General features: G+C 43.2%; 1 long non-coding RNA gene across 1 annotated transcript; it reads left to right on the top strand.

The window, feature by feature from the left end:
• The first annotated feature begins 218 nt into the window (after positions 1-218).
• On the top strand, positions 219-8649 carry LOC141572393 (uncharacterized). The gene is made up of 3 exons (XR_012497755.1): positions 219-831; positions 5956-6055; positions 7598-8649. It is a non-coding gene; the product is annotated as an uncharacterized LOC141572393 (long non-coding RNA).
• The last annotated feature ends 8353 nt before the right edge of the window (positions 8650-17002 follow it).

The raw sequence follows: 17002 nt of genomic DNA, 5'->3' as shown, positions 1-17002 counted from the left end.
GCCCTGCCATGTCCCAGAGGAAGAGCATTCCAGGCGGAGGGAGCAGCAAGTGCAGAGACCTGAGATGGGAACAAGCTTAGCAAGTTGGGATGACAGAAAATAGGCTGACAGGTGTGGTTGGAACACAGTGAAAGGCGGTGTGGTGTAGGAGGCAAGGCCAGAGAGGTGGGAGGGAGCGGTTCATGTTAAGACTTGCTTGCATGGCAAGAGCTTTGGGTTTTATTTTTAGTGCACTGGGAAGTAACTGCAGATTATCTCACAAGGGAATGTCATCGTGTGATTTATCCTGACTGCTGAGCGTCACATGGGCTGTAAAGGATCAAGGTGTTGCAGTGCATGAGGAGTGAGATCACGGGTGCTGGACCAGGACGGGAGTGTGCAAGTAGAAGAGGGGCTCAGGTGTTTTTTTAAGGCTTTGCTGATGAATTGAATGAAGGAAGAAAATAGTCAAAGATGATACCTGGGTTTTGGCTAAAGCAACTGAATGGATGTTGATGCTGTTTACAAGTTGAGCCAACTGCAAAGGGGCAGGTTTTAGAGAGAAATTGAGTTCCACTCCGACTGTGTTACATCTGAGATGACTATTAGTCACTTCAAGATTCTGCACAAATTCTACAAGGAAAATCACTCACTCATTCAATTAATATTTGTTGAATGGGTGGATGCCAGCACTTTTTAGATGAGGAATGCCAAACTCGGAGTTAAAGATTGGCAATTCAGAACGATGACGCTAACATCACAGGAAGCAGTTTCACTGATGTTATCGTGACCAGTCAGTCATCTTAGCTACCTGCAGAGGCCCTGGGCTGGAAAAGATTCTCTCTCCTACAGGTGAGTGTCTGAAGCTGGGAGAGACTGCATGTGCCCACACCCAGGGGCAGATCCAGGCTTTGTACCTTTGCTTTTTCCACCATCCTACACCAAGCTCTTGTCAGCATGCTGCAGGCTCCTAAGAGAGCTGTCTTTGAAGATTCCCATGTGACATAGAACCGAGTGTGGCCCCTGGGGCTGTGGTGACTCTGGCCAACCAGAAGCTATGGGACCTAGTTCCAGCCTGAAAGTGGGCTGGGCCACCAGTAGGCAGCCCCAAGCTGGCCAGGATTTCCAAATAGGGCTGGTTGAGCTCTGTGACAAGAGCCGTGACATCACACACAGGGCTCCTCTCCTTGCCCTGGTGAGTCAGAAGCACCGTGGGGGAAGGTTGGCCCGGGCTTTGGAATGAAACTCGGGCCAGGTTTCTCCCGCAGGAGACAGGCTTCCTTCTGGGTGGTTGGCTTCCCTGGAGTTAATTAACAAAGAGGCAGGAGGGCGGCATGGCCCCTTCCCCAAGGGTATATGCATTTCACATTACTGTTTCCAAACTTACAATCTCACAACCCACTTGGCACATTCTCTTTAAGACAGTTTATTTTTGTAGATTCAAAGGTAGAAATATAGATATTTATTTTTGCAGAGGCAAATAATGTATTAAACTATAACCATAATAGTGAGTCTCAAACTTAAGCATAAGAAGCAGTGAGGAAAGGAGGTGGTATCTTAGTAGCTTTGGTATTTTGCTATAATAAAATACCACAGACCTAGGAGCTTATCAATGCTATCAATTTATTTCTCACAGTTCTGGAGACTGGGAAGTCCAAGATCAAGGTGCCCGCATTGTCATGTTCTGGTGAGGGCCCTCTTCCTGGTTCATAGCTGGCACCTACTTTCTGCATCCTCACGTGGTGGAAGGGGCCAGGGATTTCTCTGGAACCTCTTTTATAAGGGCACTAATCCCATTTATGAGGCCTCCACTCTCATAACCTAAGCACCTCGCAAAGGTTCCACATCCTAATACCATCATTTTGAGGGTAAGATCTCAACATATGGATTTGAGGGGACACAAACATTCAAACCATAGCAAAGAGTATTACGCAATGGTTAAGAGCTTGAAATCTGAAGCCAGACAGCCTGTGGCTGACTCTGGGCTCTATTGCTTACTAGTTATGTGCTTTGGAGAAAGTGTTTTAATCTCTCAGTACCTCAATTTATTCATTTGTAAAATGGGATAATAATAGTACCCAGTCACAGATTGTGCTGAGGATTAAATGAATCAATTAATGTAAAGCACTTGGAGTAATGCCTGCACATAGTATTCTATAGGTAAAAGCTATTATTATTAATAATGGTATTACTTTTTTAGCTGGATGCCTTGTTAAACATGCCAAGTCCAGAGTCATATACATAGAGTTTCTGTCAGTGGGCCCGGAGTGGGTCCCAAGAATTTTTCACAAACTGTACAAGAGATTTTGGATGCAATTGGACTAAATTGACACTTTGACTATTTAATCCTAGACTATAATGCACAGATGGGCATCCAGGAACAAGGCAAGGTAGGAGGTACTACAGGGAAAAAAATAGGAGTAAAGAATAGTGTACACCTCCCTGATTCCCAATTTCATTCTCTTCAAAGTGGTTTGTTTAGAATGGGATCCAATAAATTATTGCAATGGATACAAAAATGGTTTCCAAAGAGAGTAGCTTAACTATACTATTGATTTCTTTCATATTATTTTATTTTTATATATCTCCTTCTACTAGATTATTTTATTGAGATATAATTCACATATCATAAAATTCAACCTCTTAAAGTATACAATTCAGTGGCTTTTAATATATTGGCAAAGTTGTATAATCACCACTATCTAATTCCAGAATATTTTTCATCACCACCCACCCAGATATTCAAAATGTACCCATTAGCAGTCTACTTTCTGTATCTATAGATTTGCCTGTTCTGGACATTTCATATAAATGGAATCTCACAATATATGGCCTCTTGTGATTGGCTTCTTTCACTTAGCATGCTGGCAAGGTTCATCCATTTGTAGCACGTATCAATACTTTTTTCCTTTAATGACTAAATAATATTTCATTGTATGAGTATATCACTTTTTTTATCCATTCATCAGTTAATAGACATTTGGGCTGTTTTCAGTTTTTTGGCTATTATGAATCATGATGCAATGCAGTTTGTGTACAGGTATTTTTGTTTCTCTTGAGTGTATACCTAGGGATAAAATTGCTCAGCCATGTGATAACTCAAAGTCAAACTTTTTGAACAATTGTTTTCCAAAGCAGCTGCACCATATTACACTCCCACCAGCAATGTATGAGAGTTTCAATTTCACTAAATCCTCACCAACACTTGTTATTGTCTGTGTTATCTGTCTTTTAATTTTAGCTATCCCCATGTGTATGAAGTGCTATTTCATTGTGATTTTGATTTGTATTTTCCTAATGACTAATGATTTTGCACATCTTTTCATCTGTCAGAGTCTGGCCCTGCAGGGTTTTGGGGTCCTGAGGCTTGGATGCTAGGACATAATTTCTTCCCATCAAGTCTAAAGAGGAGCATGTTTTATTAGGATATTAGCAAATACCTAGGCCCTTTGTACAATAGATGTAGTTTTTGCTTGTGAGCCTAGCAAAGGAAGTTAACTTAAAATTTCTTAAAAATTATTTCACAAATTAAATGAATAGTTGAAGAAAATGCTAGTAAACAAATATGAATAAGATATAAGAGAAACTCCATTGGTAGAGGTTTTATCACTTAAGTACTTGCTTGAAAGATGCTTATTTTCAGTGAAACCCACGGACCCCTCTAATCCTCCTATGCTAGGCAGGCCATCACTACTGCTCCAGACACCCAGTCATCCTGTAATATACTGCAGGGAAGGAAAACAATTCCCTCTGCCTTTCCAGGCTCTTCTGACTAGTCTAATAATCAAATTGACATGAGACAGGTTAACAGGAGAAAAAATAAATTTAATTACATCTGCACGGGGTCTTCATAAGAATATGAGACCCACATGCAGTCAGAAAAAAAAAATATGCCATCCTGAGCTAAGAAGAGGTTAGGGGTCTGGGCTTCAAAGGGAAGGAAGACAATTCACAGGAAGATGGGGAGAGCTAGTGTTTTCAGAGATGATGGGACACAGACAGGACTTTGAGCCCCCCCAGCCCCCCATGCCTAGCCATGCTTTTAGTAGTTATCTCTGATGACAGTTCTCTTCGTGGACCAGGACCTCTATCTAAATCCATTTAGGCAGTTAAAGGGGAGGTCAGAAACCCTTCTTGAGTCATTTTGGGCCTTGATTGTCTTTAGCTCAAAATAGTCCATATGCTAAAGTGGCACAATCTGGGATGATTGGATCTGAACCCCTCAGTACAAAGATAAATGGGTACTTTCTTGGGACCACAATTGAAATGACCATCAGAGAGCTCTCAGGAAAACTAACTCACACATAGGATGTTCTCAGACTGCTGGGCATTTTAGTTAGAGTACTCAGTTGCTCACGAGAATTTCAGTGTTCCCAGTTTGCTGTTTGGGGATTCGGGGACTAAATTCCTGGGGGGTGGGCAGGAAAGGGGAGTATATCACTAAGAATCTCTAAATATAAACTTGATTGGAAATGAATTTGTTTTTCACATATAGCGCAAACCAGGAATTCCCTAAAAATGAGATTGCTAATCCAGTGGGAATCCTACTGAGTGCATTACGGGATTTTCCAAACCCTAGGTTGTTTGGGAAACCTGATCCTAAATTCGAACATCTCTTCTCCACACACATTCTGTCATCCTGTGAGTAAGTATTACGACAAATTAGTCTGCTTTTCAGAGCTTACAGTAGTAGGAATCTCAAACCAGGGCAGGCTTGGAAAAAAAAAAAAAAGTTGCAATTGTTTACACAATATTCTGTCAGACCCTGATTGTGAGAACAGCCTTGTCCTTTTGCTTCTCTGGAAAGCAGCAAGCTGGAGAGACAATTAAAGAGGAGAGAGGAGGATCAGTGGCCCCCTGCTGAAGGCAGCATTTGTATATTTTGTAAAGGCTCAGGCTTTACTACTTAGTAGTAGCTATGTGGTTTGGAGTGTGAATGAAAAACGAAAAAGGTGCCATATACTAAACCTGACAAACTAAGGGGGTCCCACATAGCAGGCCTTAAAACTCAGTGACCAAGAGTGCCACACAGGATGGTCTGATCATAAATTCCTAACTGCACAGGCCATGGTGGGTAGCCATGTCCCAGGCTTACAGCTTCCTTAGCAAAGATTCATCTTTACCTTAAGTGAGCCCTGTCCATTGTTCTTACGCATCTAGGAAAACATACCTTTGAAATGTCAGCATAATTTTTTTTTCTAGACCCCTCAAAGGCACAACCGCAGGCACCAGAGCACAAGGCCAGAGAACCCCTCATTGCTGTGTTGTTCCCCCGCATACCATCTCTGTACTGTAATTATTAACTAGCCTGTATCCATCAATGTAAAAGATATGTGTCTCTCCATTTTCTTTTTATCCAATCTTGAGATTTTCCTGCTTTGCTTTCTCCCACCCCCTTAATCTACCACCAATGGATTTCGTGTAACCCTCTTTCCGTTTTCTCCTTTGAAGTTAATGTATAAAATAAGCTGTAAAACTGCCATTCTCCAGAGCATTTACTCAATCTGATGAGATTTTGCTTTGGAGCACGTCCACAAAATTTTGGCTCAAATTAAACTCTTATAAAATTTTTCTAGAGGCTGGACATTCTTTCATCGACCTGGGCAAATGACTTACTTTCTATGAACCTCCATTTCTTCCTCTGAAAAACCAAGGTAAAGCTACTTACCTCAAAAGGCTCATTTGAGACACAAATAAACAATCACCATGAGAGCACTTAGCATACTAAGAAGTTATACATAAGGGAAGCTGTTGTTATTTTGCCCTCCCCTTCAATCTTCAACGGGAACTTTTCTTTTCAAACTCTTCCCAGACCCCAATCCCAAACTCAGGGAATAATTCCAGGCATTCAGAAGGTGTTCAATAGAAGTTTTCTTAGATGAAACAAAACCAGTTTTCTGGATGAACAAAATACTGAGTAGATGAATGGATCTGGTCATTTAACAAATATTTATTGGTTCCTTTTATGTTCTGGAGGCTGTTTTAGGCACCAAAGATACAGCTGTGAACAAAACATACAAAACCCCATGGCTTCGTGGAGCTTCCATGCTAAAAAGGACAGGGAGACTCTAAGCAAGTAAGTCATCAAAATGCATTGGATGTTAACTGGTGGTAAATGCTATGGAGAAAAGTAAAGCAGGGAAGGAGGATGAGGAGCGCAGGGGAGAGGTGAGACCAGAGAAGGGTTGGGGTATTTTTAAAGGCTCCAATTCACAGTTCTAAAGGCTGAATTCTTTGGGAGTGAGTGAGCTTTCCCAGTCTCATTTCTAAAGAGGCGTCATCTTCCTCCTAACTCAGTGGTCACGCTGGTCCCAGGCTTGCTCAGGGTCAGAAGCCAGGCAGCAGTTGTGAGGGAGACAATGACAAACAAGGCAGATGGAAGGAGACCCTGGGGCAGAGCTCCGGGCCATCTGACCCTGGGAATTAGATCACCTTGGGAAAGATTCCCCACCTGGGCTCTGTTGGAAAAGCCCTAGAACAGCAGTGACAAAGGCCAGTTTCATACACTTCAAATCCCTTCCCTATTTGCATTGCATGAATAACATGACACATTCCTGTCCAAATTCATCCAGACCAACAGCTGCAAATTTCCTAGCAGCACTACCGTAACCGTCCTTGCACGGAATGGAATTAATCCTGGCACCGAAATAGAAGTTTATATTTCGGGGGGGGGGGGGGGGACATTTTGAAATTCTTTCCCTCCAGCTTCCTTGCTACTCAATCACCACCCCCAGGAACCACTTTTGACCAAGCTCAGCGGGGTTCCCTTCCTTCAGCAGCTTGAAAACCCTGTGTGATAGCAATGTTGAGAGATTTATGCTGCATAAATTATAGTTTTCACAACAGCTTGCTTTTACATAGAGCCACCATGGGTTGTTTCTTGACTTTATGAAATTATCAGTTTTCTGTCTTATGACAAGTTTAATAGCTGGACCTGGAATCCAGCCTTCTAGATTGCCACCTGAGTATTGTTTTCAACATTAACTCCTTTTTCTCTCATTCATAAGTATTATGACAAATTACTCTGCTTTTCAGAGCTTATAGTAGTAGGAATCTCCACTGGAGAGGGCCAAATTTATGAGGCAAGGTCCCTGGTGGCTCAATGTAATGCCCGATGCCTGGTCCATGGTACTCAGCTGCCCCTGCTCTCTCCCCCAGCTCCCAGCAGGGCTGCATGCCTCAAGCCTTTGCAGTCCCAGCTGGAAGAATGAGGGATCCTCCCCCTGCAGAAACCTATAGTGATGCCCCTGGGCCTGGACTTCTCATCCAGAGCCTGCAGTTATTCTCTTCTCCCTGTAATTATATTGCCCTCATCATTCTTATCGTCCCAATCTGGGAGAGCTCCAGCTTGGGATTGCATGCACAAAATTGCTTTTCTTTTTCCCTCAGAGTGATTAAACTGTATTTATTTCTGTTTTAAAACTTGCCTTCCTGGCTAAGAATAACTGATTTATTTGGCAAGAAAAGACTTTCACACATAGATGTCACTAAAAGAGAAAAGGGACGAGAAAGGGGTTTTGTTTTTGTTTCAATTTATCAAGAGATAAGCTTTCTTTTAATAATGAAATGAAATGAACTTTGGCTCAACTGATAATACTTGCCTTTTCCTTTGGCCCAGGACCTGGTCTCATGATGGTCGTCACCTCCTCCTGAAATGCTCTGCTTTCTTGCCCCACAAACCCTGTTCCTCCCTTTTGAATCTAACATCCTCCTTTGCCTTGAAGTAAGAAGATAATTTGTTTATTTCAACAAACACTGAGCATCTACAATGCGTCAGGCATTGTGCTCAGCACTCAGAATTCAAAACTGAATGCTATAAGGCCCTTACTCTTCAGAAAGTTAACTGAAACTTACAGTGAGCCAGAGAAACACATGCTGAGCCTTGTGCCCTGTTATTTTCTTTAATCTTTACCCTAAATCTACTCTTCTTGTGGTCATGGACTGCGTCTCCTTTGTTCTCTACTCCCTCCCCAGCACCAAGCACAGGGCCTGGCACATGGTACTGGGAATCACTGAGTTATTGAATAACTGAGTCCTTACAACTGCCCTAAAAGAGCGGCATAATTTTTCTCCTTTTACAAATGAAGAACTGAGGTTGACAGAGGCTAAGTAGCATTTCTCCAGGGTCTCCTAGTAGTGATTACTTAAGTCATTTTGTTTCCAAACCCTTTGTTTGTTCTCCAATATAATATAGCAGCCCGTACCACTTCACCTTTCTAGACTCGGTTTTCTCATCTGTAAATTGAGAGGAGCAGACTGGATAATCCCATGATCCCTTCAACCTCTAAATTTCATGACCAGTGCCCAAAGTAGGTAGGAAAATGCATATATCGTTTCTCTGGAAGGGTTCTTATGTGTTTTGTTTTTGACATGCATTCATCCTGTCCTCATTATCTACCAGTTCTTTGAGCTTAAGATTTCATTTTGTAACCCATTTATAGCACTCCCAGTTCTATGTCCTATGTTCAAGGACTTACTAATTTTTAAAATGCATCACTCTCTGCAAACCTGCCTTATATGGAGTAAGTAAATCACATACTTCACTTCCCAAAGCCAAACAGTTTTATTTCCTGTTTACTCTCAAGGACAGCTGCAAACTTTGTGTTTTACCGTGTTTCCCCGAAAATAAGACCTAGCCGAACAATCAGCTCTAATGCGTCTTTAGGAGCAAAAATTAATATAAGACCCAGTCTTAGTTTACTATAATATAAGACCAGGTATAGTATAATATAATATAATATATAATATAATATAATACGATACAATATAATATAATACAGTACAATATAATATAATACTGGGTAATATAATATATACCAGGTCTTATATTAATTTTTGCTCCAAAAGACGCATTAGAGCTGATTGTCTGGTGAGGTCTTATTTTCGGGGAAACATGGTACTGAGACCACGAGACACAGCAGCTCTACCTAATACATAGAAACAAACACAGGGAGGTAGCCAAAATGGGGAGACAAAGCAACATATCCCAAATGAAAGAATAGAACAAAGATTCAGGAAAAGAACTAAACAAAATGGAGATAAGCAATCTACCAGATACAGAGTTCAAAACACTAGTTACAAGAATGCTCAGTGATCTCAATAAGAACTTCAACAAAGTGATAAAAAAAAAAAAAATTGAAGATAGAAAACGTCAGAAAAAAACAGTCAGAAATGAAGAATACAATAACTGAAATGAAGATTACATTAGAGGGCATCAACAGTAGATTACATAATGCAGAGGACTGAGTCAGCAGTTTGGAAAATAAGGTAGCAGAAAACACCCAACCAGAATAGCAAAAAGAAAAAAGAATCCAAAAAAATGAGGATAGTTTAAGGGGCCTATGGAACAACATCAAGAGTGCCAATATTCGCATCATAGGGGTACCAGAAGGAGAAGAGAAAAGTAAGGGATTGAAAATCTGAAGAAACAATGATGAAAAACTTCCCTAACCTGGCGAAGGAAATAGACATACAAGCCCAGGAAGCACAGAGTCCAAACAAGATGAACCCAAAGAGACCCACATCAAGACACATCATAATTAAAACACCAAAGGTTAAAGACAAACAGAGAACCTTAAAGGCAGCAAGAGAAAACCAGTTAGTTACCTACAAGGGAGCTCCCGTAAGATTGTCAGCTGATTTCTCAACAGAAACTTTGCAGGCCAGAAGGGATTGGCAGGAAATATTCAAAGTGATGAAAACCAAGGATCTACAACCAAAATTACTTACCTAGCAAAGTTATCATTTAGAATTAAAGGACAGATAAAAAGCTTCCCAGACAAGAAAAGGCTAAGAGTTCATCACCAAACCAGTATTACAAGAAATGTTAAAGGGACTTCTTTAAGAACATGAAGAAAAAACATTAAAAATATTAATAAAATGGCAATAAGTATATACCTATTAGTAATTACTTTAAATGTAAATAGATTAATGTTCCAATCAAAATATAGGGTAGCTGAATGGATAAGAAAAAAAGACCCTTACATAAGCTGCCTACAAGAGACTCATTTCAGATCGAAAGACACACAGACTGAAAGTAAAGGGATGGAAAAAGATTTTTAAAGAAAAAAAACGAAAAACTAGGGTAGCAATACTAACACCAGAGAAAATAGACTTTAAAACAAAGGCTATAACAAAAAACAAAGAAGGGCCCAGTATTCCCACTTCTGGATATTTGTCTGAAGAAACCCAAAACATTCCTTCGAAGTGATGTGTGCATCCATGTTTATTGCAGCATTATTTACAATAGCCAAGATATGGAGGTAACCTGGGTGTCCATCAATGTATGAATGGATAAAGAAGATAAAGAAGGTGGAACATATATATAGCAGAATGTTGCTCAGTCACAAAATAATGAAATCTTGCCACCTGCAACAACATGGATCAACCTAGAGGGTATTGTGCTCAGTAGGGTAAGTCAGAGAGAGACAAATGTCACATGATTTCACATATGTGGAATCTAAAGAACAAAATAAACCAACAAAGAAAACAGAAACAGACACATAGCTACAGAGAACATTTTGATGGTTGCCAAATGGGAAGGGGTTGGGGGTGGGTGAAAAGGGGGAAGGGATTAAGAAGTACAAATTGGTTGTTACAAAATAGTCCCAGGGGAGTAAAGTATAACATAAGGGATATAGTCAATAATATTGTAATAACTGTATGGTGTCAGATGGGTACTAGATTTATCAGGGTGATCACTTCATAAGTTATATAAATGTCTAATCACTATGTTGTACACCTGAAACTAATATAACTTTGTATGTCAACTATAATTGAAAAGTTTTTAAATTATTTTACACAATAAAAAAATTAATTATTTTACACAATAAAAAAATTAATTATTTTACACCTAAAAAAAAAAGTCCCATGCTTTGGTGATGCCTTTTCCAGCAATCTTCTTGGTCAGTTTTAACAACCACCCTAACTAGTAAGACAGAGGATTTGAAATAAAGTTCTCTGTGAGCAAGGTCCATAGAATTTGGTCTCTGGTGTATAAATATGGGGAAAGCCCAGCCTCATAGAAGTAGAAATGGGAAAGAACTGAAGCGTTTTACTCAATGCAATAAACTAATAGCTGGGGTAAAGAGAAGCCAATTTTTCAGCTTCAGGTACCTCCCAGGAAACAGCCCTCTTCTTCCTCTACATTTTCAGCTGCTAAGAAATAAATTTTGACTCTGCGTAAAGATGGACCAGGGTGGCTACTTCTGACTCGATTCTTCAGGTCTCGCAAGTTAACGAGTGTAGACAAGGCCGCATCAACAGTAATGTGTGCCCAGTTGTACCTGCGTCTTACCTCCCCTCCCCTGTACAGGGCTTCCTCACAGTGTCCTATCCCTAGTCCCAGGAGTCTCTGTGTCCCCAGAGGGTCCCCCCACCTGTGGGAGATCCCTGGACACCTTAGTTACGGTGTTGGGTGCTGCTGTCTGATGCAATGGAGCCTTGTATTGTCTGAAGAGAGGGGTGCCTCTCTCCCCTCCTGGTGTACTGTTAACGGGTCCCAAGGTCATACTCCTGGTGCCCTGCAGTCTTATGGATGTTCTAGGTTTCATTGATTTAACAAACACTGGCACTTAAACTGTTCTAAGCAGTTTACAAACAACTCATATGACCTCATAGAAGCCTCGTGAACTAGCAACCATGTATCATCCTTGATAGATGAGGGAGCCCAGCACAGAGGTTAGTTGAGTGGAGGGACAAAGATGGAATTTAAAAAATATGTTATTTTACATGTGTATTTATTTACTAGCAGCCCTTCCTCTCTCTGTGGCCCAGATGATGTGTCCAAGGAGCCTGGCTGAGGACTCACTGAAGCTGAAGTCAGGACCATGCCTGGCCTAATGCTTTGCTCGTGGCTTGGCTCACTGTGCCCGGATCTCTCCCTGGACCAAGTTCTCCCCCAGAAGGCTCCTGTACCCCTTAAAGATATACCACTGACAGGCAGCCCAAGCAGCATCAGAAGCCCAAACTCCCAGCGGAGGAGGAAAGAGCTGCAGCTCCAGCTGAGATGGGAGTGGTCCCACTGGTCTGATACAGAATCAGGGGTCTAGCTCTGATTGCTTTCTTCTCAGGCAGCATCTTTGGAGCATGGCCATTTTTTCTGGCCATCTGCTGCTCCCTCCTCTACTCAAGAGGTTGAGATGTTGACCTGAAGAAGAAAAGCAAGAAAAAACACCATGGCTCAGTAGGCCAAGGCTGCAAAGAACTGTGGGTGGTCTCTGAGCTGAAGGAGATTCTGCTGCTTTGCCTTCCCAGGGAGTGGTGGCCCAACCACAGGCTAAGCGCTTAGTTAAGAAGGGAAATTTTACTTTCCCTTTGCCCTCCTCTCTCTCCTGATTGAAAAATTCAGGTGTGATGCAGTTGAAAACTGAGAGTTGAAAGACTCCCCACATGCTTCAATGTACTCTCCTTGCGACGATGAAGGGGGCTTATACCAGAATGTTCTCTTTGCTGCATTCAGTCCCTGGGAGAAAAGGGGAGAGAGGCAGCTGCAAGCTCATCCTAGGCCCCTTCCACCTGCCAGCCCCAGACTATGGTGAGTAGCATCACAGCCTCCATAAACAGGAGAGGGTGCTGACCAAGCGCCTGACTATTTAGACAAACAACTGCTTGGGGCTCAAGCCTGCCCATCCCTGCCTTCCTGCCACTTTGGGCTGATTTCCTCCAATGCTAATGAACAGCTCGTAAGTACTAACAAACTGCTTGGCATCTGGAAGCTGGGAAGAGTAACTTCCAAGTTACTCTGGGCCAAGTCTAGACCCCACCGCAGTGCCAGCATTTTTGATTGCCGAGACTGGGTGGCAGGAGACGTACAGGAAGCCTCACCACTGTTCCCAGAACTGGCTCATTACTGCTGAATTACCTCCTACAGATGCATTTCTAGGTCACAGAAACTTCTACCTGACAGACAGGCATGAACACTGAAGCCTTCCCTGATACTCAGAATATGGAGCAGGTCCCAGAAGGTCCAAGAGTAAGGATCACAGACATTCTTACCTCACACCCGCCCTACCACCCGCTAAAGCTGTATGCACACTGGGGTAAGAATTGTACAGGTGATATTCTGAGCTTGTACTCAGGCCCTCAATGGGCTGAGGAAATTTCATAGTGTGTGGAAGGTTAATTCAAACCTATTTCCCTGAGCACTTAAGGAAACTTCTCTCAAAAGAACCAACACCTCTGCCCCTCCCACTCCTACCCATGGGAGGAAGGGAGACCGACACCCAGGGGGCCGCATTCCTCCTCCTTGGGTCGGGTCTTAATTTTGCCATTGCCACATGGCCTGCTGGGTCTACTCTTGTCCTCGGGAGGTTTGGCTTCCTCTGCGCTGCTCCTCCTGGCCCAGGTCTTAGTGAACCAGACAGACACTGTGATGCCCACATCCGCTCACGTTCATCCTTCCACAGGTCTGTGCCTTCTGTGACTCTGCCTGGTGGATTTCTGGGGGTTTCTCTGTGCACAGGACTGTGCTTAGCCCACAAGCAGGACAGACTTACTGAGAGTTAATGCCCTCCACCAGTGACGGGAGAAATGCAGACACATTCCCCCGCTTCCTGGCCCCGCTGGTTGACAGATCAGGCCGGCAAGCCCTACATCATCTCCCAGAGGTCCCTGGTGGGAAGGAGAGTACTCGGAAACCAGCTCATTCAACACATGTTATATTTGCTTCCTTCCCTTATTAACCCATTAAACCACAGTGGGTAGGAAGTGTTAGGAAGAAAGAGTGAATGTCTGAGAAAAAGTGCCTCCTTCAGGATTCCATCAAGCCCAAATCCAAGAGAAGAGCAGACCCTGTTGAATATCTTATGTGAGCAGTAGCTCTTATCACTGTCTTTGGGTTAATAATCACGTGGGCCTCGGCAACCACAGCGATGCATGCCCTTTGAGGCCACTGAAAACACAAAATGTGGCACATACATCCTTTCTACGGTGCCACACCTGGCACAGGTGTGGCATTTTGTAGGTCTTCAAAAAATGCTACACTAAACAGAGTTCACTCCAAGGAAACTCAGTTGGAATGAGCTCTTCGAAGCCCCTCGGGATGAGAGAGAATGGCTCTTTGACTGTCTGTCTGAAGCTGCAATGGAGCAAGAATTTAGGCATGTTGGCGTTCCATTTTTCTCTGGCACAGGAGGAGTCAACTTTCACTGCAGGGCCACAAGCCGACACAGGGCTCCTGCTTAAGGACTGTGAGGTGGTCGTCAGAGGACAGAAGCCTGCAGCTGGGCCTGCCCTCCAGGGCAGAAGGCCAAGTGCTAAACTGAATATTGCCCTCTTGCCAGAACTGAGACCAGGATATCCAGGGTTTCTTTACATGCTTTTTCTTCAAGTCTCACCCTGGACATTGCTCCCACGGTGTATAATATTTGGCCATAGCATTTATTTATTGTATGGAATTAGAGGGCAGGGACCCAGGAGGATATTGAAAAATCCTGGTTAGATCGGACTTCGGAAACAAGTTGGAGCAATCTGTTTTATATAACCCTACCAAAACATTCCCTAATAAGTTAAAGAAGGCAAAAAGAAAAGACAAAAAGCTGTTGGCACTTGAAATGAAGACCAGATCATCAAGCCCTATTTGTCACCCAAACGTCTTAGCAGGTTGGACCCCAGGGGTTCGCAGCGCTTGCCTTGAGGTCTCAGTGTCTGCATACGAGTGTACTCCCGGCTTAGTAAGCATGGGCTAAGGACTGGGAGGCATCGATGAACACATGCGTCTGGTCTTTGCCCTTCCTTGGCCTGAGTCACTCCAGGCAAGCTCACCTCTCCTCCCAGAGGGCGTGTCGTCCTGGGCGTGATGTTGCTGGGACCCAGCCAGTCCCCAGATTCCTGGCTACAGGGTGGCTGGCCAACTCACACAGGTAGCGCCCTTCTATCCTTGGAAAAAGAAGCATCAGAGTGGGAGCGGAGGTGGAGGGAGGCGAGACAGGAGCGTTTTTCCAGGCACTCTGCCCAGGAATTAAAAGTTTGCTAGGAAAAGCCTCAGATGGCTTTAAACGTCACAGATGATATATTCCAGGAGGGCCCCAGACCCCACTGGACTTGGCCCTTCTGTTTTGATTCTTGCCTCTCCCAGCTCCAAGCCCCAGCAGTGTGACTTCTACACATGATTATCTGCGGGTAGAGGCCAGAAGGAGGCTTTCCTCCCAGACAGGTAATGTGGTACCTTAATGATTCATCATCAAAATTTAAAAATTAAATAAACAAAAGAGCAAAAGAAGAGATACATACATACATACATGCATATATACATAGATACATAGATACATACATACATTTTAGCTGGTGCCAGGACCAAGGCAATATCAGAGCTCCACATTCAGCACTTGGGGGCAGGCCCAGCTCCAAGCTTCTTTAACCTCAATGCTGCTACATAGCCCTTAATCAAGAATCCCTATGTGGGGGCTCCCGACCTCTGAACTTAACATTGACTCTCCAGTACAACATGTACAGGTGCTCGAGAAAACGGGATGCAACAATGCCTAAGCTATGGGTCCTTGTCAGCTTTGGATGACCAGTGTGTTAGGCTTGCCAAGGTCCATACTAAGTACTGTCCTTGGGCTTGATTTCATCCGAGCTGTAGAGAGGATTTACGACTTACGTGGTGTATGTCAGTGCTCAGAGCACCACAAGACAGTGTGGCTCCCCTATCCTGAAACATTTATAGCCAATCAAGAAACATTTATTAAGCTTGGACCATGAATGGAGCTGTTAGGAATCCAAAAGATGTAAGATATTGGGGCTCACCATGAGTTTGCCCCCTTGTTGAGGAATTACACACACAGTCGTAATTAATATTAAGTGGTAACATCTGCTGGCTGTAGTGCACAGCCAGGTACACATGCCAGCTCTGCCTTTCCTGGCAGTGCGACCACTGGTGGGTCACTCAGTCTCTCAGCCACCAGTCCCACCTCACCGAGCATGTCCGGAGGGGTAAATGCCTGGCGCACCGGAAGTATTCAATAGCTGCCGGCTATTGTTCTTTTTCTACAACTAAACTGTTCATCTCTTGAGGACAGAGGCTCATTTTCACAGCTCTTGGTTTTCTCCCACCGGGTCTTTCATATGCAGCAAGACTCCGCATCACCATGGTCAGCTAAGCAAGGACAAAACCCCTTTTGTGCTAATGTCCCCTCATGCCCTGTCTTGCTGTTATATAATGAAAAAAGGCTGGAGGAGGGTTCAGGAGATGGCCTGCATTCATGTTCCAGCCTTGCTACTCACTAGTTATGTGAACTTGGTCGACACTCAGCCTCTCTGGGCGTCACTCCAAAAGGCCATAGATCTATAGAGATTTACAGATGGAAACACAAGAAGAGGGTTGAGTCAGATAGTCTGTGGGCCAATTCCAACTCTAAATCCTGGCATCCTCTGAGATGTGGAAGAATGAGGTTAGAGGGAGGAAGCATGGCTGCTGGCAGCACAGGACAGGTGGGTGCTGGCATCCAGGGTTCTTTCAGAGATCACATCCACATTCCTTTTTCTGCCACCCCCAGGATGTATACACAAACGCTCATACCACAGTACCACCTCTGGCAAGTATTCATTTAAATCATTCAATGAATTAGCATTTGCTGAGGACTTTTTGCAGCACCGTGAACTGAGGGGCTGGGATATGAGGGGTACAAAGGCGGACACATCAAGACTTTGGCCTTCAAGAAGGTCAAGGCCCAATTGCCAGCTCTTTCCACAGCAGACTGCATGACCCGACACACACACTACACCCTCTCTAAGTCTATTTCTTTGTCTGTGAAACAAGGAAAATCAAACCTATTTTGCTTGTTATAAGAATTAGAAAAAAAAAAAAGAATTAGAGATAATATATGTAAAGCTTGTTGGATTGTTTCTAGGATTGGATTGGTGTTAAGAAATAGATATTATATCTTAAGCTCCTGGCACAATGCCTAGTACCTGGTAGGTATTGCATTAATAGTAAGTACTATAGTTACTATAAACATATTCATATCATTATTATCAGTATGGGCTAGAGTTACTACTGCTGTCAGAAGAGAGGAGACCTGAG

This window comes from Rhinolophus sinicus, linkage group LG06 (genome assembly GCF_036562045.2).
Source record: "Rhinolophus sinicus isolate RSC01 linkage group LG06, ASM3656204v1, whole genome shotgun sequence".
In the NCBI taxonomy this organism is placed as follows: Eukaryota; Metazoa; Chordata; class Mammalia; order Chiroptera; family Rhinolophidae; genus Rhinolophus; species Rhinolophus sinicus.
Note: the sequence above shows the minus strand (reverse complement) of the source record. Positions and strands in the feature narration are given on the sequence as shown.